We start from the raw sequence: 26,246 nt of genomic DNA, 5'->3' as shown, positions 1-26,246 counted from the left end.
CTATTTTCACTCATGGGTTTTGTTGCTTATGAGCGAGTAAAATATTGTTTTGTGCTCTGGCTGTCATTAAATGGTTGACAGATTTGGGAATGGGATATAACAAGATGTCCATAGTTATCCAAGGCAAGTTCTTCCTGTCGTACAAAATACAAGCCGGTCACCTGTGGATACTTATCAAACCGTGTGCCTGGTAAAACAAACTGGTGAGTAAATGGCATGAGCCCCCTACTTGTATAATTGGACCAGATTTGCCACACACATTTTAAAAAGTCGAGTCACTTTATAAAACATGGCACTGATTTTTTCCACACACAGGAGAAAAAGAAAAAAAAAAATGCTCGAAAATGGTTTCTTCTAAGCTCTGGAAAGCTTACCCCGATGCAAGGAGGTAACCTACCAAAGTATTAAGAGCAACTTATTACTTCCTCTGTCAGATGTCATTTTAAGTAGGAGCTGAAAATGACAAAATGAGATTCCATTTGGAGCCAAAGCAAACTTGCACATTTGGCATGTAGACAGTTGAGAAGAAGAATAAAATGCAGAAAGCGGTATTGTCAAAGAACTTTGTAACAGGACCGTGGACAGTTTATGAGATGACACTGCCGCCAGTTAGACATGTGATATTGAGTCTGAAAAGGCCAGGGTTATTGGAGATGCAGATATAGAGCCATCAGGCTGTGGAGCAGGAAGATGGTAGCTTCCCCCTCTAACGATGGAGAAATTCTACTTTCAGAATCCCGTTTGCACAGAGACATCTCATTTTGAAAACAATGTAGACAAATTGGGAAGCAGTCCGAAGAAATGTGATACCGTGATTAAGAGACTGAGGAACAGGGATCCTGGAATCGTCAAGCAATTAAGCCTGAATGTAACAATCTGACTAAGCAACAGCACGGTGTGCATGTAACGACTGTTGGAGCATAAGAAGCTGAAGAATGTTATTGAAAATGGAACAATATTAGAAGATGAGTTTGTTTTTCTTCTAAGTGGCAATGCGATTATGCAATTGTCTTTCCAGAGAAGTGGCACAACATGTAGCATTTGATTCAACGGAAGATCGCCCTGACCAGGAAACCCACTCTTGCTCCAATGCCAGTAGGAAAGACCATTAATAGTTCTGAGATCTGTCAACATTTTTGGGAGATGGATGGTAGTGTTGAGCACGATCTGGCAACTGAGAGAATAAATAAATAAATAAATAAATAAATAAATAAATAAATAAAATAAATAAATAAATATAATAATAAAGCCCTATGTATGCCTCAAATACAGTTTTAAGCACTTTATATATATTAACTTATTTAATCCTTACAAAGTTTTATGTGCTACATATTAATATCATCCTTTTCTTGTAGATGAGGAAACTGAGGCACAGTGAACTATGGGTGTTGCACTTGGGATTTAGGCCCATGTGCTGCTTCTGCAGCCAGAGTAGTTCGCCTCTAAGCTATGAAACTGCTCCATAAACCCACATTCTTCTCATTTGAAGGACTTTATCCCCTCTTCCTTTGCTCCACATGAATAGTTGAGCTCTTGCCCTGAAATTCTTGGAGGATATTCCTTCTCCATAGTGTTAATCCCACATAAAACAGAACTGGCAGGTGCAACATCAGGACATGAGTCGGATTCACAGGGAGTCTCCCCAGGGGGGCTGCAGCTAACGCAAGTCAGCAAGGTATGCATTGGTTTTAATTTTTTATTTTATTTTATTTTTTTAGATTTTAATTTGACAGAGAGACAGCCAGTGAGAGAGGGAACACAAGCAGGGGGAGTGGGAGAGGAAGAAGCAGGCTTCCCAGCGGAGCAGGAAGCCCGAGGCAGGGCTCAATCTCTGGACCCTGGGATCACGCCCTGAGCCGAAGGCAGACGCTTAACAACTGAGCCACCCAGGCGCCCCTATGCATTGGTTTTAAATCATTAAGAGTAAACCTTATAGCTCCAGTTGTATATAAACTGTGCAGAAAGTCAGGTTAATGTGGTTAAAACTTTAATGACGGGACTAATTGTGAATCTTTACTGTTCTGTATTTTCGGCAAATTACTCTTTTTCCTATAGCCCCAGCTTTCCTATCTATAATTTGAGGGTGGTGCTGTTTATCTGGCCAGATGACTGTAAAGGTTTCAGTATACATTAAAATAACTTATTATTGTGTCCTACACATAGTAGGTTCCACAGCAACATGATCTATTAGTATTCAATGGGGTAAGCTTAACTTATGCAAGCATAAGGGAACCAGAGCTCAACCAAAGAATCCTCAACATAGAAGTTAGGGAGCTGGATTTAGTAATCAGAGACGAGACCTGTAGAGAGGCCGGGGTGGGAAGAATGCTTAATAATAATAAAGCCTTATTCCCCCGATCCCTTAAATGTAAGTGAAATCAAGCCATTCTTTTTATTTTTTTATGATCTATTAGTCACCATACCGTACATCATTAAGTTTTGAGGTAGTGTTCCATGATTCGTTGGTTTGTGTGTAACACCCAGTGCGCCATACAATACGTGCCCTCCTTAATACCCTTCACCGGGCTAGCCCATCCCCCTCCCCCGAAACCCTCAGTTTGTTTCCCAGAGTCCATAGTCTCTTGTGGTTCATTCTCCCTTCTGTTTCCCCCTCCTTCATTCTTCCCTTCCTTCTCCTAATGATCTCCCTGCTATTCCTTATGTTCCACAAATAAGTGAAACCATATGATAATTGTCTTTCTCTGCTTGACTTATTTCACTCAGCATAATCTCCTCCAGTCCCGTCCATGTTGATGCAAATGTTGGATAATCATTCTTTCTGATGGCTGAGTAATATTCCATTGTGTATATGGAATATTACTCAAGCCATTCTTCTATCAACATTCTCTACTGGCTCCCTGTTTCACTCTGTAAAAACAAAAGTTCACATTAGCCTTCAAAGCCCTATCTCTTATCATTTACTCTCCCTCTCTTTTTCTGTTCTATCTCCAATGATCTTCTTGAAATGCCAGCCATCCTTCCATCTCAGTGCTTTGGCTGATGCTGCTGTTCCCACTACCTGGAACATTCTTCCTTCAGATAGCTACACTATACACTTTTTTAGGTCTTTTCAAAAGTGTTACCTTTCTATCCAGGCTTTACTAGAATACTCTTCTTAAAATTGTTCCTAAAACTCTTCTCTTCCTCCCTCCCTTCCTTCTTCCCTCCCTTCCTTCCTCCCTCCTTCCTTCCTTCCTTCCTTCCTTCCTTCCTTCCTTCCTTCCTTCCTCCCTTGTCTTAATATGGAAGTTATTCTATCATGTCTTATGTCAGTAGAAGGGTACTGTTGGTTGGCAAAATTGGACTGTGAGCGAATCTTGAAGAGGTTCACGGGCATAGGACCCAAAGCACAGGTAGTGAGCTGAGAGGTAGAGAGGACGGTTATCCATCACACAAGGAAAAACGGATAGGAGGCATAGGAGCAGGCATAGGAGACTAACAGCTTCTGTCTATCTCTGAAATGGTAGGATTTCTCCAGTTACCCTAATCTGTACAAAAACTTTCCTCATATTCAGAGTTGCTATTGCAATTTTTGAGGCTCAAACATGTTAAAGAGAAATATAGAGAAGGGCTGGAGAAGAAGTGGGGGTAGGGGTGGGTCTGGGGGTGGAGCTGGGGGAAGGTGGATAGAACTGTTCGGTTCAGAAATTGGACCATGGAATTTAAACTGTTAAATTGAAAATCAGATCGCCTCCTTCCTTCCTTATCATCCAGTTCTTCTATACACTGCTGATCATTTGACAAAGTTTCTATCATGCCTAGGCAGGGTATAAATATTTTAAATCCATAAAGAGGAAAAAGGACTCCATTGCAGTAGATATAAAACTCTTGAGACTAACCCAGGGTAGAAAGGGATGTTCTCTTAATGTAACTGTGTGTATGTTTGGGTTTCCCTGGGCTTTTCTTACCATGTGAAGCTTTGAAGTAATGCCCACAGCTTGCTTGGTGCTTTACAAATTGGTTTTCTCTCAGATCCATCTCACTGGTTCCCACAGGAATAATATTCCAGACCACATTCATCCACCATAGAACAAAACTAACAATCCTTCATATGCTGGCTACTCTGCCTTTATCTGATAATGCACAATGGATGATAATTGCAACAGTTACCCTTTGTATCTGTGTGTGTTCCATACTGTGCCAAGCATTCACAGATTTTAACTGTTTCTTAACCTTTGAACAACCTTGTGAGATGCCTGTTATGGTTCTCACTTTACAGAAAAATTAATTAAGGCGTAACAGATTATTGAAGAAAGAGGAAGAGGAGAAAGAGGAAGAAGAAGAGCAGAAGAGGAAGAAGACAAGAAGAAGTAACTTCCTGGAGACCATCCAACTGGGATTCCAGCTCAGGTTTTGGCAGCTTTAACTCTGGAGCCTGTGCTCCTTGTCAGGGCACATGCATAATGAAAACAGAAAGAATCCGCCAGCCTGGGACTACTGGACAATGCTGTGACTTTCTCACTCACAGTAGGGTGCTAAAGGGAAGAAACTTCTGAAAAGGACATTGAAGGAGCAGTCTTGTATAGAAGAGGCTCTTTTACAGCGACTCACACTGGATCTCCCGCTTCTTATAAAGAAGTCACTGACATCAACATGGTTTTCAAAACAAGCTACTGACTTCATGTCATGTTGTCCAAAACCACCGCCTTGACTTCTGTCATCAGAGTCCACACAAAGGATATTTCTTAGTTCAAGCTTGGAATCAGAGCTCCTTTAAGATTGTTTAGATTTGAATCACTCAGTATCTGAAAGACTTGTCTCCCAAAGCCTTTCCTCAAACATAATATGGTCACAGACATCTGCTTTTGTTTTGTTGATATTCTCTCCCTCCATAAAAACTAAAGAAAGCATTTTTCATTAGATCCCAGGAGTAGCTGTCCTTTTAGAGAAAAAGACATAGAAATTTCATGCTTTGTGGGTTAAGGCTGGAAATACTGTAAAATAGCTTAAAAATAGCTCTCATTTTTCTCTGAGAAACACCTACATGTCAATAGAAATCTTCCTTTGGTTTTTGTGTGTGGTGAAGTTCTGAGCTACACCCATTCAAAAATACTGAAAATAATTTTAACGAAATTTCAAAGATCACTCACCAACTAGTGAATAAAAGATAACTCTAACCTCTGCCCAGACATACCCTCCTTCTATTTATTATATTAATTAATTCAACAAATATTTACTTAACACCTGCTAAGAGCCATACGTGGATGGCATATGTACACAGACACATGGACGTAGAAATAAGTAAGTACTACCTCAGTGTACAGAATTTCACAGTCTAGTGGAGAAGGCCAACAACTAACACAGCCATATCAGGCTGTGGGGGGGGGGGGGCACAGAGGATTGACACCTAATCTTGTGAAGAATGTTGAGGTGATGAGGGTAAGAGAGGATTAAGAACAATCTCCCTAGGTAGTAAAGGTCAGAGCTATGGGGTTGGAATATGGAGGATTTAGCCAGGCATTAAAGGTAAGTTAAAGGATCTTCCAAATAAAGAAACCATCAAATTTAAAAGCATAATTCAAGGTAAAGAGGATGGCCTCTGGAACTAGGCTTCCTAGTTTGAATTTGTTACTAATTAGTTGCATGACTTGGGGTAAGTTATATACCACCCTGTGCCCCATTTTTCTTACCCATAAAACAGAGGAAATAAGAGTATCTGTGGCAATTGGTTATGGTGAGAACAAAGTGCTATGTGTAAAGCCCTTAGAGCTGTCCTTGCATGTCCGAAGCACAATAGAATTATTTGCTTGCGTTATGTGGATGTAAGGGATCCACTAGGTGCATTCCGGTTATTGCGAAAAGCTGTGTGTGTGGCCTGGGGAACTGACCACTATGAGGTGCTCCGGAGTTAATCCAATCAAGAAAGAAAGTCAGAGATTCCCATTCGTTTACTCTTTTAGAGTTTTATCTCTTTTATTCTAATGTCTTTCTAAAACTGCTCAAATGGAAAAAGGTATCACAGGCTAAAATAGGCAACTGTTCCCCTTAGTGAGCTCCATGACTTCTTTCCTAAGAGAGACGCCATTATTTGGAGCGAACTCTGGTTCACTGACATCTTGTGTTGTCACACTGTATTTCAAGGGCTACACACACAATTTAGGAGATAAAGGGAAATCTCTCTGGTTGAAAATGGTTTCTACCCAGGAATGCAAGGCTCAGGTGGTGCATTTGCTGTTTCCATAGAGCATAGTAATTCTGCCTCAAGTGTTGCTTCCTGAAGTGAGCTGAGAACCTGGATAATCCATGAGAAACGTGTGTTTGAGGAATTATCGCTGTTTTTTCTTATTCCTTTCTAGCTCAATCTAAAATGACAGGCATGCTTTCCAACCCTCTCACATTAGACAAATTTTGTTAAAATTAGTGTTCCCAAATGGCGTGTTGATTGTCATTGCTTCGTTCACTATCCTGTCAGTCCATCCTGGTATTCCTTCCAGGCCAAGTGCTTTTCTAAAGTAGAGGGTGCAACTGGGGCAGGCGAGGTTTCTGCTATGCAGTAGAACTAGCAGCACTACGCTAACATTTTTAATATGCCTTTTTCTCCCGTTATGACTGAGGACGCAAGTTCAAGTCTTGCCTTGGGAACGAAAACCAGGATAATGAATGGAAAATATTTTACTGAACTTAAAATTGAACACATCCCAAAATAGACTACTTAGGTTCCTATAATGTTAAGTAGACAAAAACTTCCCTTCTTACCATCAGAAAAACAAAACAAAAGGGGCGCCTGGGTGGCACAGCGGTTAAGCGTCTGCCTTCAGCTCAGGGCGTGATCCCCGCGTTATGGGATCGAGCCCCACATCAGGCTCCTCGGCTATGAGCCTGCTTCTTCCTCTCCCACTCCCCCTGCTTGTGTTCCCTCTCTCGCTGGCTGTCTCTATCTCTGTCGAATAAATAAATAAAATCTTTAAAAAAAAAAAAAAACCTTAAGATTTTATAACATTTCTAGGTAAAAATGTTTTCTGAGGCTCATTCATATCTTTGAGAGCCTAATATATGGCTCATTTATACTAGAATCCATATGTGGCATGATGTACATAGAATCCAGCAGGTTTGAATCCAAAATTTGGCTCCATACTTATTAGCTGTGATACTGGATAAATTATGTAATTCCTCTAAGAATTGCTTCTTTTTTCTGTGAAATTGAGCTAAAAGCACATGCCTTTTAAGGTTGTTAGAATTATGTGTAAAGCCATGTGAAAGCAACTAGCATATAATCTGATACCTATCACATATTCAAGTGCTGTTAGTCTGCAACTAAATATTATATCGATGACGATGAGGTACATAATAAAAACTACGTTTAGTGCCCATCTTTCTCTCACTTAGGAATATCTCACTCTAATAAATGGATCGTCGGTATCTCAAAAAGTTAATTCGATATGCTGCTATTACTACTATTACTAATGTTATAATAAAATAATGATAGGTATTCACATAGTTCACCAGTTACAGTTCTTTCTCCTTCTAGATGTATAAAAAGTTTGCGTTTCTTGCAACCCTTGTCATTTAACGGGACCAAGTGTCTTGTTTCTGGCCAATGAGCTGTGAACAAAGGTGATGTGAATTTTTCTGGGGTAGGGTTTATAACTGTTGACTCAAGACCCTCCAAAGTTCTCTTCCCTCTGGTGCATCAACCATCAATTTTCTAGATGGTTTCTGCTCCATTCAAAATGTTAGCCAGGGTCCATGAACAATTCTGAGGAGCAGGGCTTCTCTGCCGATGGAAGTATATAGTATGAGTGAGAAATAAACTTTTTGTATTTTAATGCTTAAAATTTGGGTGATGGTTGTTACGTAGTTCAATATAACCTATCCCAACTGATACAATGATAACAATAATAACATTTATGGAATGTTTCTTAGGCATCAGACACTTTTTATTGGTAATTCTAATCCCCTCAATAATCCTGTGATGCCTGCAGATAGATGAGGGAACAAATACAGACAGAAGCTAAGTAGCTTGACGAAAACTTATGAGTGGCAGAGCTAGGATTTGAACACCTCATCTTTGGTATCTGTGCTCTTAACCACTGAGCTTTATATCCTCTTGGGCAGCTTCCAGAGATGATTTACTTAGAATTATGGAGTGGTGTGGCAAAGAGTTTAATAAATGTCTCTATTCCCATCTCTGGTAAGAGTTGACTCCAAGGCCTGTGTACTTCGTACTTTAGTAATAGGAAAAGAGCCAAGAGCTTCCAAGGAAATTAGTTGCTTTTCAGAGTCAAGAATTAAAGATGTAAATTTTTAAGTTCTATAGTTTTGTAAATTCCGTAGGTAAAAAAATTCCCATTTTCTACTTGAAGATTTTACTGGTTCGGCTCTATGTGGGATTCTGCATCACTTTTGAAAATGTCGTTACCCTATTTGATACTATCTTTTCTCACTGATTGTGTAACTCCTGAGTTTCATTATAGTCACTTATAAACCAGTTTAGGCTGAAATGCTGCCCTGCTATTTTTGCCCCCTCTCTGCATTTTGCTATTGGTGGTGGATTCCTCTTTGTTTGTTTTCTGTTGCTGAGGGAGGGGAGGGGCCTTTCCCCGGTGCCGGTGCCGAAGTCCTTAGGAGGCCACCCTGAGCTTCCCTTCACCACAGCCTCAGGCTTGCTCTCGCATAATAATAGACGGTGCTGGTAGCCGCCACAGGACCTGGGGAAAAACATTCCAGTTCTCCTGTCAACTGTGTCTGAATTTCTTTTTTAAAACAGAAATCTCTGACAGATCTCACCGTGGACCTCTGATTAGCCAGATGACATGTAGATAAGATTTCAGGACCTACTACAGGGAATGAAATCCTGGGGTCTGTCACCAATCTTCTTTTCGTGCTGCAACTTCTTCATTTGGGTGTGTCAAGAGGGCAAATCTCTAACAAAGGAACTGCAGCGAGAGCAATTGCAGAGCCCACCACAAGGCAGAAGAGCCGGTCAGAAATAGATGTGATAATGACAACAGCAGAGGTAAAGCTGCAGCCCGAAAGCCCGCCAAGGCCCACCAAGACAGCACAGAAATCAGAGCTCCCGACCGGGGAAACCCCTCCTCCCAACCCCGCCCCCCTCCCCAACCGCACCCCCCCCCATTCCCCCTCTCCGCCCGCTTCCCGCTCTTCTCTGGTCCAGATCCTCATTTCCAGATTGGCAAAAACATTTTCTGATTTTTTGCATATAGTCAGGGAAGGAAATCCACCTTCTCTTCCCACACACCTTTTAAATGTACCAGTCACTAATTCATTACTTATATATGACTTAAATCTCTCTAGATGTCATTTAGACATTCATGCTTCTTATTACACCTGAGAGGTGAGAAAAATAAAGCTTCTTCTATTGCTTGCTGAGGTCGAGACTCACATTTAAATATTTCAGATGAGATGAAGTCTCAGTATGTCCAGGTTTCTTACTAGACATTCCTTTCAAGAGTTTCCTTCATCCCTCCCGGCCTGGTTTTGCTTCTGTCATATTAACAGAAAGTTATTGTGCAAGATTGTAACAAACTGGGCTGTTTTATACCTTTGCAAAGGACAGATGGAGAGGAGATGGATTTTAATTATTATCAAATTTAGATGAGGCGGAAAGAAATCGAGATGAATTTCCTGCTTATATGAAATAAGAATGAGCCAGCGAGGAAGATTACAAAGTTAGCTTGACTTGATTTCATTGAATTGAAGACTTTGGGGATTGCAAGTTCTTCTAGTCCAATATCATATTTATCCAGATAAGGAAACTGAGGCCAGACAGTTTAAATGGTTGGGTAATTAGTTATCAAAGAATGGAATAACACATGAACTTTGGAGTCAGGATGGCCTGGTTCAAATATGGACTTTGCTACTAATTTAAGCTAGCATGGAGAGGTGCTTTTTTCATGTAAAGAGTATTTACAGTAGTATTTACCTTCCAGGGCCTTCTGAGAATTGAATAGCACTGGGCATGAAAAACCTCTAAAAATAGTGACTTCACTGGGTACTTAATAAAATTGGAGGCCTCTACCAACTTCCGATTATGTTTATATGGTGCAACATTGCCTCTTTTTCTTAGAGAACGGAAATTCCTGCCTGTCCTCTGGGCAATGGCCTCTTTTGACTCAAAGATGGCATTCTTTTAATCAAGGGATCAATTTTTCATTGCAAAAATTAGCCCAAACTGTCCTGAGTATGAAATACTCTTCGTGTAGAATGCTGGTGAGATATAAGAAATCCATTCATATAGTTCATTCCAAATTAAGGCTTCTTTTTATCCTTTTAAGTTCAGCCTATTAACAATGGAGGAAGTAAAAACAAGAAATTAATACCTTCCATTTCTCCATGGATTTCTAGTGAGAAGAGGGGAAGATGCAGGTTTCGTAGGAGCTGAATCTTTAACAATTTTGAAGCCTGTTTTAAGAGGAAGAATATAAAATTAGGAATACAATATTAAATATAAAAACAATCATTTATTTAGAATGAGAAAAGAAATTGCAACAAATTATATATATCAATCACTCCTCATAATCAAAGTGCAGCTCTTTCTGCCCATGGGTCCTGTCTCCGTGCTTTAATAAAAACACCTTTTGCACCAGGGGGAAAAAAAAAAAAGCTGACTAATACAACAAATATAAATACAAAAATACTGACAAATTCAGTTTGTATGATTTTCATTGAAAAAGGAAAATTTGGGTTTATAATTGCATATTTTGCATTACTGAGAATATTCCTTTTGTTTTGACCGGACTCCAGTTAGAACCAAAGTCTGGAATATGTACCTCCTTCAATACCTTCTAGTTCTCATTGCTATAAGACATCTTCACATAGTGATCTGACCTTGGGCCTTGCCCCTTCATATCACCATGATGAATCAGGACAGTGGACTATTTTTGGAGCCATTCCTCCACTAGGACAGCAAGCAATAACTTGTCTAGATATTGAAGAGAAACTAAGTAAATATCCCCTTTAGCTCAACCTACTATATTCTCAACTGAGTTTCACCGTAGCTGAATCCCAAAAATGACTCTACTCAATGGCACCAAATATGAGAGGACATTTGATCAACAGGAAAGAGACAGATGTGGATTGCTTGTGGTCAAAATCTCTTCATTTTGCAAACTTTACAAAAGCATGCTCTTGTAGATACATAGGTAGGGACCCTAAGGGACTTATGCAAGTGGGTCCCCTGAAGCTTAAAACTGAGTTAGCTTCCAGATACTTAGCAGGAGTAGAAACGAAGAAGAGATGAGTGAGAGAAAAGTAAGAAGAAGGAAGTGAAGAAAGAGGAAGAAAAAAATATTTTTTGAGATAATTTCCATACAGTTCTGTCCTATAAAAAGGAGATAAGTGATAATTCATAATCCCCCTCCAGTTCCATATTCCCACGTGATATAAATAAATATATTTAGAATTTAAGTACAATGGTTTTTAAAATGTACTGGAAATTATTCATTTAAATAAGATGCTTTCCTATAAAAATAATTACCAAGGCATATTATATGTTTACTTGAACAATGGTACCTGAACAATGGTATCATTCAAACATTTGCAAAACGCTTTTGAAATTATTTCTAATTATATATTGAACTATACAAATAATCAGGGTCGTTACTGTATTACACCTTATTTTTTAACCTCAAAATGTTTAACATATCTTTATTTAAACCCTCTTGAACACATAACACTTTTTAAGTCTTCTTATTTATTTTTTTTAATTTTTAAATTTTTAAAAAAGGTTTTATTTATTTATTTGACAGAAGGACAAAGAGAGAGAGAGAGCACAAGCAGGCAGAATGGCAGGCCGAGGGAGAGGAAGAAGCAGGAGGAGAGCTGAAAGCCTGATGCGGGGCTTGATCCCAGGACCCTGAGATCATGACCTGAGCCTGAGGCCGATGCTTAACCAACTGAGCCACCCAGGGACCCCTGAGTCCTTTTAATATAGAATAAATATAGATACATAAAATCACAACAAATAAATTTATAGCTAAGAATTACGTATAATATAATATGTATTATATTATAAAAATAACATATGTTTTATATATATATATATATATATAGTCTGTTTAAGGATGAACACTCTTATAATCAGCATTGGGATTGAGAAATAATAGTTTTCTAGTCACCCCATAATAACCTCTTGCTCTGTCCCAATTATAATTGCAATCTATGCCTTCCTCCCCAAATTCAACTACTTTTTGACTTTTATAAATTCATTCCTTTGTCTCCTTATATATTTATTATTCAAAATATGCATACTTTGATACTTTCTCTAGACACTATGATTTATTCATGCCCATTTTTGAAATGTGATATATCTTTTAGTCATCTGGAAGCTAAAGGCTATCCTTCCATCCCTTTATTTTGTTTACAATCTATCTGTTGTAGAACCCAGGACATTTGATCTGTAGAGTTTCCCATAATTTGCATTTTGCCAGTTGCTTATGCTTAAGGGGCAAACAGCATATCCTTCTGTCCTCTGTATTTTCTGCAGATTAGATTCCAGAGTTTTGATCAGATTCAAGCTCAATCTCTTTGGCAAGACCATTTATGTAGTGTGTTCTTTTGTCAGAAAGGATATATTATCTGACTTTATCTTTTTGTGATTTTTGCAGATATTGATTCATGGCCTCCATCATTAGTCACTGATATTTGATTGTGTCATTTCTTTTCTTTTTGTTTTCATTTATAGTTTAACCTCTTTAATAAAGAAATATTTACCTTGATTTATTACTTGGTTACTCAGTGGTATAATTCCTGTTGGAAAGACAGGATAAAAGCTTGATTCCTTAACTAGATTTACCAGTTCTCAAGAAAATGAATTTGTTTCCATATTAACTCCTGAAAACGACCATTTTTAAAAATAATATCTTTATGTATTTATGAACTTAAACATATCATATGGGTTGCAATCCATTGCAATGATTTTTCTCACTGAAATTCAAATTTTACCTATATTTGGCCAGTGGAGGCCTCTTCAAATTGGATCTTGAGTTCTTTTGATGTGACGTTATAGTCTTTGAAGATTCTTTGCTATCTAGTGTGACAGTTTTTCCAGGTGCATCTCATACATTTCTCATATCAAATCTGAAATCAGCCATTTTAACTATGGAACCCATGTTTCTTTTCGTGGGAAATGGTACTTTGATACTCAATGCCCCCTGCAATTGGGTTGACTATTATTTCTAGGTCTTTTCAATAGAAAGAATGAGGGTGTGTTTAAAGATAGGATATATCATATATTCGTATTAATACTTTCCATTCAAATTCAAAATCTAGGGGCGCCTGGGTGGCTGAGTCAGTTAAGTGTCTGCCTTCTGCTCAGGTCATGATCCCAGGACTCTGGGATCAAGCACGGCATCGCGCTCCCCAATCAGCTGGGAGCCTGCTTCTCCCTTTGCCGCCCCACCCCCCCCGCAGCTTGTGCTTTCTCTCTCAAATAGATAAATAAAATCTTTAAGAAAATTTTTTTAATCTGTGATAAATTTTCTTATTTCATACCAAGAATCCTGGTTGTCAGGGATACAGGATGATAAGAATATCCCATAATTATCCATTTCCTTTATTGCACATGATGCGTGCTACAACATAAGAATGACAATAGTAGGGGCGCCTGGGTGGCACAGCGGTTAAGCGTCTGCCTTCGGCTCAGGGCGTGATCCCGGTGTTCTGGGATCGAGCCCCACATCAGTCTCCTCTGCTATGAGCCTGCTTCTTCCTCTCCCACTCCCCCTGCTTGTGTTCCCTCTCTCGCTGGCTGTCTCTATCTCTGTCAAATAAATAAATAAAATCTTTAAAAAAAAAAAAAAGAGAATGACAATAGTAATACTGCCATCCCAGTACAACTACTGAAATAATTATATGTGTGTGTTATTGCTTATGCCCTTCTCATTCTCCCATGTTTATGGTGGCACCGTTTTTTTTATTAGCAGAGAATATGGCCATTACATAATATTTTACCTCATTTTTAAATCCTCAGTGGGTCTCAGTTTTATAAGAGACATATTGAATGTTCACCCCTCGTTCTTATATCAATATCTATTTCTGTTGGTTGGCTAAAGCTTGTTCTCTAATACAGCCTTAGGAACATGGATACATTGTCTGAGTCTTTACATACTAATAGTTTGTGCCTTTTATGCTTCACAGTAAGATTGGTTGGATATAAAATTCTTTGTGCATTTTCTTTTCTTTAGTAGCTCACATGTATTACTCCATTTTCTTCTGACATAAAGTGCTGGTGTCCAAAAATCTGATAATCTAAGTTTTCTTTCTTTATTTGTTGTTTGTTTTGTTTTGTTTTATCTTTTATCAAGATAGACAAAGAATTTTGTCTCTTTCTTTAACATTCAGTAATTTATCAGAATAGGTCTTGAAACTGATCATCCTGGAATGCCATTTTGGGGAATGTCGTGTTCTCTTTCAATATCTTCCTTCCTCCCTTTCCTTCCTTCCTTCTTCCTTCCTTCCTTCCTTCCTTCCTTCCTTCCTTCCTTCCTCCTTCCTTCCTTCCTTCCTTCCTTCCTTCCTTCCTTCCTTCCCTCTCTTTCGGTAAACATTTCCTTGATTATATGTTCTAATATTGGCTCTGTTATGTTCTTTATTCAGTTTTCTTCTTAAGACATTCTCATTACCCATATGTTGGATGTTATTTGTCTATGTTCAATATAATCCCTTTTTTTTCAAAAACATTTTCTTTATTCATTTCTTTATGATTTAAGAAAATTTTCTCCTTTTTATCTTATATTCTTTTCAGGCATTATTTTTTTATATTTAGTCATTCCTGTTATTCTTCTAAGTTAGTCTTTTTAAATGATTTTTCTTTTATTTCTAGTTTTTCCTAAATTCAGTCATCTGATTATTGAAAGTTTCTAGCTCTGATTTATTTTGTCCTTCTGTGTGTTTATGGGCATGCACTTTCATGTGCTCTTATTGTTTACAGAAAGCTATCTTGCTCTTTATCATTATTTTTTATATCTTGAAACAGCTAAGTAAGAAATTTAATCACAATACTTTTTTGTTGCTCACCTTCCCCCCCCCCTTTTTTTTAACTAGAAGAAGTTGGGTTTCAGGAAAACTTTTCTAACCTCACAGAGCTCTCTTTTCTGTTGTTTTAATGCAATGTTAAAATATATATATATATATATATATATATATATATATATATATATATATATATATGGCCAAAGGCTTTTTGAGACTTCGTGGCACTGTCTTCCCCCCGCCCCCCAGTCTGGACCTTCTCATTTCTTAAGCTCTATTGATCCAGTCAGTGTTGATGACACTCAGCATTTGCTCTTCCATGCAGGGCCTTGATGTGGATGTTTCGTTTCGAGAACTCACAGGGGCCACTCTGCTCCGGCCACCTGTAGATCTTCCTTCCATAGGCTCTATGCATTTGCCCACCATCGGAGAAAGCAAAACCTCTACCACTTTCAGATACTATTCTTATAGAATCCACCATACTATCCAGCAAAGATCTGTTGTCCATTTTAAGGTTCTCCTTGCTTAGCATTGTCAGGAACCTATTGCTTCCCTCTGCTTCTTTCAGTGCAGATATTGATTTAGACCCTGTGGCTGTTGGTGCTTTCTCTCTATGTACTTGTAATTTGGGGTTTCTGAAGATAACATTGCCATTTTTGTTTCATTGTAAATATTGTCTTGTGTTTTTGAGTGTGCTAACTACTTTCTCTGTTTTGTTGTGATTGGTAGAGTTAAAAAAATTATATCCCTGCTACAAATTTTCGAATCTCCAACACTTAAAAGTTTTATTGTAAATAATTTTCACTGGTTATCAAACTTAAACTATTCTCTTTGAAGAACGTTGGCAGTCTGGGGGTCAGCAAAAGTAAATGGCACATCAGTAACATTTTTATTATAAATTGCTTAAATAAGACCTCTGAAGGAGACAAACATCATTTGAGTCCACAAGTTTTGATAGATATATTTTAAATAATGAAGTAACTTATTTCATTTTTCATAGTCCTATATGTAGACCAACTTGGGAGTACCTATTGAACAAATCCTGAGATGGAGCCATTGTTTATATTGTGGTTTCTGTGAATGGAACCCTTGGAGACAATTTGAAGAACAGTGACTTTTACTTAGATTATGATATGTGTGTTTCCCCCTGCACTCGTCAACAACTTCATCTCTGCTTAAATGAAGAATTAACGATAAAAAAACTGCAACAGTTTTTTTAAGCAGAGAACTAATATTTTACCCATGTGATCAAACGTGGTTCTTAGTGATGCTATTTTGAGTATATATTTTATATACATAGATTCCATATCATCAAGAAGCTCTTGTGTGCATGTGTATATGTGTGCACTCTTCTAGGCTTTAAAAAAATTGCTTTATTCATATCTAGTACGTGAGAGAGTAAGTATAAACACCTATCCTTGGATTTCTATAAATGCATCTAACTATGAGAGACTGACTCTCGGGGGTTCTGTCCCTTCGCAGACACCCTGGGAATTTGAGAGGAAATAATCTCTTACTTTGAAGTATACCCTGAAACAATGCTGTGATCATCAGCCCTGTGGTAATTGTGTGAGTGAATTACTTTGGCCTCCTGAAAGATGACGCTTTTATTGGGTTATGCTTCTAAAAACAAGCCCCAATAACTACTACCACAAATACACAGACAAAATTATCGCTCTTTCTTCTGGCTCTGTCCATGAGTTCATATTTAACTTAAGATTTGCCTATGAAACTGTTTTCCTGACAAGGAGTCACTTACTGCCGTGGCACCTTTTCGCTTGATTATTAAGATTCCTTCTCCCCGTTCTCCCTCGAGCTTTAATTACAGCATTGCAGCATGCTCAAAACACGCTGCCAGATTTCTTCCTTGTACGGGAGACAGAACACATATTTCACATCCCCTGCACGTCCTTTATCCCTCTTATTGATTTCCTAGGCAATTCTGTATTGATTTTATCTTCATATTTCAATGCCTTCTTGGTCTTTTTTATTTTTCTGAGCTCTTAGAACTCTGGATTTCTCCTTGTTCAGTCAGGTCATCCAATTAGGATTTGTGTATGATCTTCTTTTGCCACTCTGAGGACTCTCTGTGATCCAGGCTGTAACCCAAATATTCTTATCAGGGTGACTTTTATCTCAAACCCAAACTGTCTAACTAAGCTCGGGTACCCTCACTACCGTTTGTCTCAAAGTGTGAAAAGAACTTTTGCAAGAACCTTCCTGCCCAAGTATCACTCTCGGGACCCCTGCCTTCAAACCCTCTCCTGCCATCTGTGTTACTTCTTTGCTTGTTATTGGTGCCATGGCTTTGTCCTCAGAGCTTTGCGGCCTCAGAGCACCTGCAGCAGTGCTAGCAACAGGAGAGGCTACAGGGCCTCATCTCACTCTCGGTTCTCTTCTTATAACACGTTACTCTGGCTTGGGAGCTATGATGAGCCTGACTCCTCATGGTGGAACGAAGAACACAGGCTGTCCTTGGGGCAGTAGATACCATGACGGTTTTTACAAGGGAAGACCAGTGCCTAATTTGCATGCCTGAGTGGATAAAGCACTTTGAAACAAAGGAGAACAGCAAATGCCACCTGTTTGCAGGTGTAAGCCAGGGTATGACCTTCTTTGGAGTGAATTTTACAACAGGTCTTGCTCAAGAAAGTCGATCACCAAATGCTGTAATTCAAGGTTCATAGAAACTTGAAATTCGGAGAGAAAAATAAAATATGCCCTAGCCTTTCATGCCAAAATATATGGGGCCATACTCTGAAAAAAAAATATTTCTTTCATTGTTGACAGTTTTTTTATTACACTCTGAAAACCAGAAAGGCAAATAAGTGAACCTTAGATTAATCCTTCCTTTAATTACGATTTTTTTTTCAGGCTTTGTTTAAATTTGCATGTTTGTGCTCTACCAGTCTGCCTACAGATCTTTAGTTCTGTGTGAGCCCTATTTGCAGAGATATCAAGTTCATTACTGTGACTGCAGAGCAATGAGATTGACAATAGCAAGTGATTTTAATCAATGAAATGCTGTGCTCGTCTATTTACTTGTTGCAGTTTACCAACATCAATAGAATGTTGTCTGTTTTTGTTTTCCCCTACTCCTAACTGCTAAAGATAGGAAGATCATTATGTAACTCCCCAATTTTATTCTAGGTAATGTTCTTTGGTTTTAAAGAATAGGAAACGAAGCCATTAGGTCTATTAGTCCAATTAAGTAGGAAGAGTTTCTACAACTGAAATGGTTATTGCATAAATGGAACTCATTGGATGCAATTAGAATACAGCTTTAGCTTTCCTCCTATTCAAATCCATTCTTGTGAGCTGAATTGTTCCGTTTCCCTCTCGCTGTGTAATATGCTCTATCAGTGCCCCAGCCTGATTTCCTAACCTGGCAGGCCACAGCCAGGAGTGAAGGTAAGACTAGCTCTGTGAGGCAGTTTCCAGAGCTTCCCTGTAGGACCAGATCTAATATTGAAATTAATCTCCAGCTGAGATCACTCTCTTGTTTAACTTTCTTCTTCTCCCCTCCCCTCCCCTGCTGCCCCCATCACTTTCTCCTGAGAGCTGTTAGCCCAAAATACCACTTACACAAGGATCCCATCTTAGACTCTGCTGCTAGGGAACCCGACCAAAGACATCCCAGATAAAATCTTGCACAGAACCCATGGCTCATTTGTTTACATGTAGAAAAAGAAATTCTCTTAGCTATTCTTCCTAGGAATAGTTTTATTTCAGTAACTAAAAAGTTTCGTCCTGACTAATAGCCAAAGCTTTGAACTTCTTTCATCCAACTTGGGCCTGGAGGTGAGGGGTGATGAGTTTTCTGCTTTCCCTCTTTTACTCTGTGCTTGTGCTTCCTGGCCCCTCCCTGGCAGCTGCTGGCCATAGTGAGGTCTTCTCATTCGTCCAAGCTTGAAGCCTAGTAGAGAGAAGAGAGAGGGGCAGGAAAAATCTTAGCTGGATAAGATTTCATTTCTCATTGTCTCTTTTTGACTATCGTGGATGTTTAGAGTTGATTTTAGTATTTATCTCTTGGATGCTTTTGTTAACTCTTCAGCAATACATCCATTAAGAACTTATTGACAACCAGTAAGGACTCTCTCAGCTACCTGCGTTGATCCGTGCTTTAGGCTCTGGGCATTAACTCCACTCAGCCTCTTGCTTTTGGGACTTCAGCACCATGTCAGGCAGATGCTTGGGCTGGATCTCTCTTTAAATGACCCTACAGCTATACCTGAGTATTACACCTCAGCACAGTGTGCACAGGGCCCTGGCAGACCCATCTCTGAAACCAGCCTTGGGTAGGAGAACGACTGTCTGCCATTTGAGGCCTCTTGATTGACCAGCTAGAAGGCAGCTCTGCTTACTGCCTTTCATCTGTTGTAATTTTTAAATGTAACTCTGACAGCAGTTGGCTGTGTTCAACAGACTCCAGTAGAACACAGATGGAGCTTTTCCGGTAAGGTCCTTAAGAGCTCATTTCTCGGGTGCCTGGGTGGCTCAGTCAGTTAAGTGTCCGCCTTCGGCTCAAGTAATGATCTCAGTGTCCTAGGATCCAGGCTCTGTGTCAAGATCCCTGCTCAGCAGGGAGTCTGCTTTTTCCTCTCCGTCTCCTTCTGCCCCCCCCCCGCCTTGCATGCTCTCTCTCTCTCTGCTCTCTCTCTCTCTCTCAAATCAATAAATAAAATCTTTTTTTTTTTTTTTAAAGCTCATTTCACTAGACTTGATGTAAGGAGGAGGCACATTCTATCCCTGCTCCATGGAGAGAGAAAACTTCCATTATACTGATAATTACCTCAAAATACGTTCTCTTCACCTTCAATACCTCCAAGATGTGTGAGGTGCTAAGGGCTAAAAAAATAGTTTTTGAATCTCTCTCTAAAAGTCCAGTGTCTCCCTTAGCTTTGGATTGTGGAACTGGTTTGCATGTACTGTGTTTAGGTCCCATAAAAACTGTGCCAGAAGAAATGCCATTTATATATAATTTGCAAAGAATAACTTATAGTCTAACTAATATCCATGATGAAAAAGTAAACTTCAGCTAGAACTAAAGAGACTGGATGTGAGAAATTGGAAATTGGAAACTGATATCTCTCTCTCCCTTTTTCTCTCTCTGTGTTGTCTCAAATTTTTCTTGTCTCCTTATGACTACTTCCTGTTCCCATATTTGATTCTTAATTTATGCCCTCCATAATTTCAGCTTGTATGTGGCATTGGCTTACCATCACCTCTGCTCAAACCCTTCCATTGAATCACTTGTCACCTCTCTCCAGGTCTTGCAGTTTGAACCACTGAGAATGAGAATCTGATTGGTCAATGCGAATGCAATGGAATGGTTCCATAGTGTCATTTGTCCCCTGATTCAGTCACCTGTTTCTAGCTAATTCTGAGGAGATGAAGGCAGGATGGTTATTTAAAAATGACTCCTGAAGAATGCCTCTTCTGTAAGGGCTGTAGATTTGGACAGTCATCACAGATGGGGAACATATCCAGAAATGTATCTTAAAATTTATCTACAAGTGTCATTTCCCAACTTTTCCTACCCTCCAAGTTTGGACTTTACCACTCTATATGGTTTCCTCAGGCTGTGTCCCGAATCCATTTCATCATTTGTGATATTTACTCTGACTATAAACTCTAGCTTACTTTAGTCCTTTGTCTAAATCTGAGCCATTTTTTATGAGACCAAACATCATTTCTCTCAGAAAAGCTGTTCCAAACCTTCCAAAAGGGCTCTGGCTCTGAGTTCTTGAAGTGCCTTAAAGATGCCCCTATCTTATCAACGGTCAGCACTGGCCTTATTCTGACTTTTCACATTTATGAAGCTGTTTTTCACAATAGAGTCTTAGTGGATGTCATCCTTGTAGCTTCAAACTCTACTAGAGTGAACGAAGAGAACAGAAAATAGAGGTAGTGTTATTTTACACAGTGAGTTCAGGGAAGGCATGTCTGGGAGTGGGTAAGTAAAGAAAACAACACTGCAGGAGGTGAGCTAGTAGCATATTTGGAGGAAAAGCATTCCAGGCCAAAAGAAGAGCTAGTACAAAGACCTTGAAGCAAGAATAGCAAGGAGGCCTGTATGGTCATGCTGGAGACATGGTACACCCAGCAAAGCATCATGAGCTCACATTAGCCCTTTTATCAACTGCATCACAGCATTAATTCAAAGCAAGCTCCCCTTATGCTAAAGAGGGCTGTACTCTGGTGCTCATAGATGAACTCACATTTTTCATGTGAACTCATATTTCTTCTGGGCATTCTGAATGTTTGTATTTACCAATAAATGCCTCTTTTGTTATTGAGTGCAATGTCTGTCAGAGAGTGTAACAATTTAGTATATAAAATATTTTGCTTAATTATTCAGAGGTCCTTGACTTTTCATTAAAGCTAATTCCAGAGGCTTCTGGGTGGCTCAGTTAAACATCCGACTCTTGGTTTTGGCTCAGGGCATGATCTTGCAGTCGTGAGATTGAACCCCACGTCAGACTTCATGCTTAGTGGGGAGTCTGCTTGAAGGTTCTCTCCTTCTGCCCCTCCCCCACTCCCTCTCCCTCTCTCTCTCTCAAATAAATAAATAAATCTTTAAAGCTAATTTCAAAACAGAGTCCACACTGTCTGTAGCAGAATTACAAAGATCTAAGGAAAATCATGGGTTTTAGCATTAAGAATTTTGATTCCTAAGTTAAAATTTTGGTTAAGTTTCTGGTTTTGTATTTTATTATTTACCAACTTACTATCTTACCTTATAAGTGTTTTGAAGAAAAATATGAATATTAAAATGATTATATAACTACCGTCCTACTACCAGCCCACTCAATCTACTTCAACATTTCTCAAATAAGAGAAAACATCATAGCTCTGAGGTTCAATGGATGTGTCTTAGGATTTTAAGTAGTTTATATAAATTGGCATATTTTGTGGATTTCTCTGAATGATAATCTCAAAAATGTTTGTACAAGCATATTTTGGACATTTCAATGGCCCTTTCATAATTCGCTATTGTAATTTCAACATCTATGTGTGCATTTATGCTTATGATCATAAAAAAGAATACTTTTTCAATGACCTTGGGCTAATGAGAAAAGGACAGGGATGGAATGTGCTTAATAAGCAAACACTACATTTGCGACAAGTTGAAGGTAAGATGATGTCAAGGTACAAAATAAGGACCGTTCTTGGTAAGTAATTGAAATAGAAAAAGTGGTGACAGAATGGGACCATCACACGGAGTTCAGGGTATAATCTTGTGCCGAAGCGGTATTATATTCAGCAGCAGTTTATTTACAGGAAAATGACTTCTTCAGTCCTGTGAAATAAATTACCTTATTTATATTTTTTATTTCTAAATTCATTTGTATGTAACATATAAATTTGTTTGTCTTTTAGAGTCGTACCATAAAGAATGCATTCCACTTTTAGGTTTATAGCATATAATTAATAAAGCGGTTTGTATTAAAATTGGACAGCTCTGAGAATTTGCTATTTTTTAAAATGGGTGAAGATTTTATCCAAGTTTGATAAGTACTGCAATATTGTAATATACTCACTTTGTGGAAAATGAAGTGATTAGTAAGAGAAAAAAAGAGAAAGATATATAAGGGTATTTTAACCTTTCTGGACAAAAGCGACTCTGCACATATCATGAAAGTAAGTTCAAGGTCTCCTGTGTTACTATAGAAGTTAACATTGCAGAGTCACCTGAAAGTAATTTCAAACAACAGTAAAAAAGATGAGTGAATTAGTCACTCGGAGATATACATTTGGGGCAAATGCTCATACTTTCAAATTAAAGCATTGTGGAAAGTAAGTGAACTATACTGTGCTCCTTTTGTCCTCTATGCTTTTTATATGAGGTTTACTCACGTAGAAAAGTTAATCATATTTAATAATTTCACGTTTTTTAAAGGTACAACATTGTATTTTGCTTCTTCGCAGTGAAAAAGAAAGATACAAAACATTTCGATAGACTTTGATCAATGTAAACATTCCTAAGGTTCCTGTCTTTAGACTCAAATGTGAAGGCAGATGACAAAAACAGAGGGATAAAAAAGAAGAGAGCTGGGACAGAGCAGTGTCTTTGTGATGCTAATAGTACTCCCCAGCTTTCTCTTTTCCTGAAGTTGAGGTGTTTGTGTGATGGTGTAACTTGCCCTATAATCTCTGGAAAACGCTAGACTCTTATGAGAAGATCAGAGTGAGCCAATGGGTGTTAAGCCCAAACAATGGCTACCATGCTGTTCTGCATAAGGTGGTTTAGAGGTTCTGTCCAGAAGCACAGCAGCATTTCTCTGCTCTGACTCGGAGGGCTGGAAGTGAGAAGGAGCTAAAGCAATGTGTGAGGATGCATGTATCTGGGGAGGGAATGTCAAGGTCCTTTAAAAAGAATTCTCCAAGGTTAATTTGAATTTCCATGGTATGTTACCCTTTCCAGTAATTGCTGATAGTAAGTTACTGAACATTGAGGCCAGGTGTGGGTGACAGTTGAAATCTCAGTAGTGAAAAAAAACGATCCAGAAACTAACTAGATTTTGAGGGAAACCCCCCCGAAAAGTATACACAAACTATATGATAAAAATATGGAATAAAAACACAAGATAGGAAGCATACACAAAAGATTGAGGGGAATGAAGAAATATGAATTCATAGGCACAGCCTAAGAGAAATAAAGTAAAATGATTCAGATAACCAGGATGTAAGGGAATGCATATCACTAGTTTTTTTTTTTTTTTAAAGATTTTATTTGTTTATTCGACAGAGATAGAGACAGTCAGCGAGAGAGGGAACACAAGCAGGGGGAGTGGGAGAGGAAGAAGCAGGCTCATAGAGGAGGAGCCTGATGTGGGGCTCGATCCCATAACGCCGGGATCACGCCCTGAACCGAAGGCAGACGCTTAACGACTGAGCCACCCAGGCGCCCCAAGGGTCATTCTACTCTTAAACATGATAAATTTCTTAAAAAACAACAACAACAACAACCAGGTAACAGAAGATAAACAATAGGTTTAGTGCCACATACATTTTAAAAGCACGAAAGTGGTAAAGATGTAAATTAGCCAGGCAGACGCTTAACCGCTGTGCCACCCAGGTGCCCCAAATCACTAGTTTTTTGACGTGAACTGCAATGCCATCCAGAAGTCAGAGCAAACACTTATTTACAACTAAAACATCTTCAAATTAGCCATCAAGTAAATCATTATTAATTAGATGTCCTGTTTTTAAATACTAAAGAATTTTTCAGATGTTTAGGTAAATTACATTATCACGTCCCTTGTGAGCTCCAAAATTACAATTTAAGTTTTGATGTTGGCAACTGGAATTTTGACCCATCATTTATTTTCTTCATCATCACCGTGTCTTTTATTGCCATTTCGAATTTATTTTTTGGCTCGTACATAGATTTTTAAAAAAATTCTGGCGCAATTTTCCATAAGAGGATTTAATCTATATACCCAGGTATTCTTAGTAGACATTCCCAGCATTTTAGAACTTCTATTTCAGCACATCTGCAAAAGCAGCACACCGATGGAGTATAAATCCCCCAAACCATTCCCTCCATTCAAAGCTTATTAGAAAATCTCTGGCATTTCAAGGGCAAGACACACTATTGAACGTGATTCAGTAGGTAAATCTTTATTTATTTCTATTATCTTCCTCCTCTTCTTTCCTGGAATGTACCCTTTATTTTACATTCCAGTTTGACTAATAATCACGTTTTAGACTAATAATCACGTTTGACTAATAATCACTGAACAGCCCGAGTGCCCTAACCTCAGTTGTGCTGACTGGCTCTCGCCCTGCATTGATTAAGAGTTCCCAGAGATAACAGTGTGTGCGGGCGCGTGAATAATCTCCTTGCTTCTCAAGTCAATTCTTGTGCTGCTCCGCAGTCTGGCAGTAACACCCACAACTTGGGTAGCGAGGGGCTAGCTGTGAACTCTGAAGTAGCATATGGATGACCTTCTGTTGAAAAAATAAAAATAGAAAAATTAATATTAATATCATAATTTTTTTTCCCAACGAAAAGAAAATACTGAAACATTTCCCTCTTCTGCTCTGACTTTTCCTTGGTGACAAATTATATGCTTAACAATCAACCTGGTCAATTCCTCGCAAATTTAGAACCTAATCTGATAAAAGTAAAGACATTACCATTGTTAAAACAAAAAACAAAAAGCCCAACAACAAAGAACTAGAGGAACTTGCAAAAAAGGAAGGTGTTTTTGATCCTAACCACCCAGGGCTGGCCACCACGAAAACTTCACCTCTGTAATCTATGTCACAGTTTAGCTCAGTCATCAACCCTGTAACTGAACCAGTCCCCCCACTGGTCTCTCTTTTGCTAAGTTTTTCACTTCCCAACCCTGCTCCATGTTGCTGAGTTATCATCCTAATTCACGAAATCAGTCACATCATAGTGAGGTTCACAGATGACTCCCCATTACCTACAGAAGAAAGTGTATGCTTCTTAGCATGGCAAGAAAGTGTCTCCTTTCTTGTGTGCTAGTCTGATTGTCCAGGGTTATTTCCCAACAAACTCATCCCTCTACAAGCCTCCCACCCAATCTTGCTCTTGCAGCCTTCACTTTATGCTCTAGATACATGTGATAATTTGCCACATTCTTACCTATCTAGGCTCATGCTGTTCCTCTTTAAGTGATCTTTCTTATCTTGATGTATACCTGTAGTCACTTGACAAAGCCTAACACAGATGAAGCCTCCTTTTACTTTCTCAGGGCAATCAATGAACTTTGTTTCTCAGAATATTACACTGTGTATATCAAATATTCTATTAGGGTTATTTCTGGTTATTGTTTTTATCAATAGATTTTGAGGTCCCAAGAGGGCAAAGACTGTATTGTATTCCCTTATGATTTCTCTGCTATCTCCTTAATTTGGCTGGTAAACAGGACCCTTATCTAATTTTTTCCCCCATCCAGTAGCTTGAGCCTCTACAGATGATAAGAAAGATTCTGTCGTGTATTGACCGCACGAGGGTTAACACAAATAAAGTTGGTGTCCATACACAAAGGTATACAGCACTACTAATTCTTTAATCTTAGGTTTTCTCTAGAAATGCTCGCCTTAAAAGTAGAACCTATTGTTATGCTAATGACTGGATTAAATTATTATTTTTAATTTTAGGAAGTTAGGCACAGTAGAAAGAGTACAAGCTTTGCAATCAGAAAAGTCTCAGTTCAGAGGTGCCTGGGTGGCTCAGTCGGTTAAGCATCTGCCTTCGGCTCGGGTCATGATCCCAGGGTCCTGGGATTGGGCTCCCTGCTCAGTGGGGAGTCGGCTTTTCCCTCGCCCTCTGTTCC

The sequence above is a fragment of the Ursus arctos genome, unplaced genomic scaffold (assembly GCF_023065955.2).
Source record: "Ursus arctos isolate Adak ecotype North America unplaced genomic scaffold, UrsArc2.0 scaffold_29, whole genome shotgun sequence".
Taxonomy (NCBI): Eukaryota; Metazoa; Chordata; class Mammalia; order Carnivora; family Ursidae; genus Ursus; species Ursus arctos.
Note: the sequence above shows the minus strand (reverse complement) of the source record.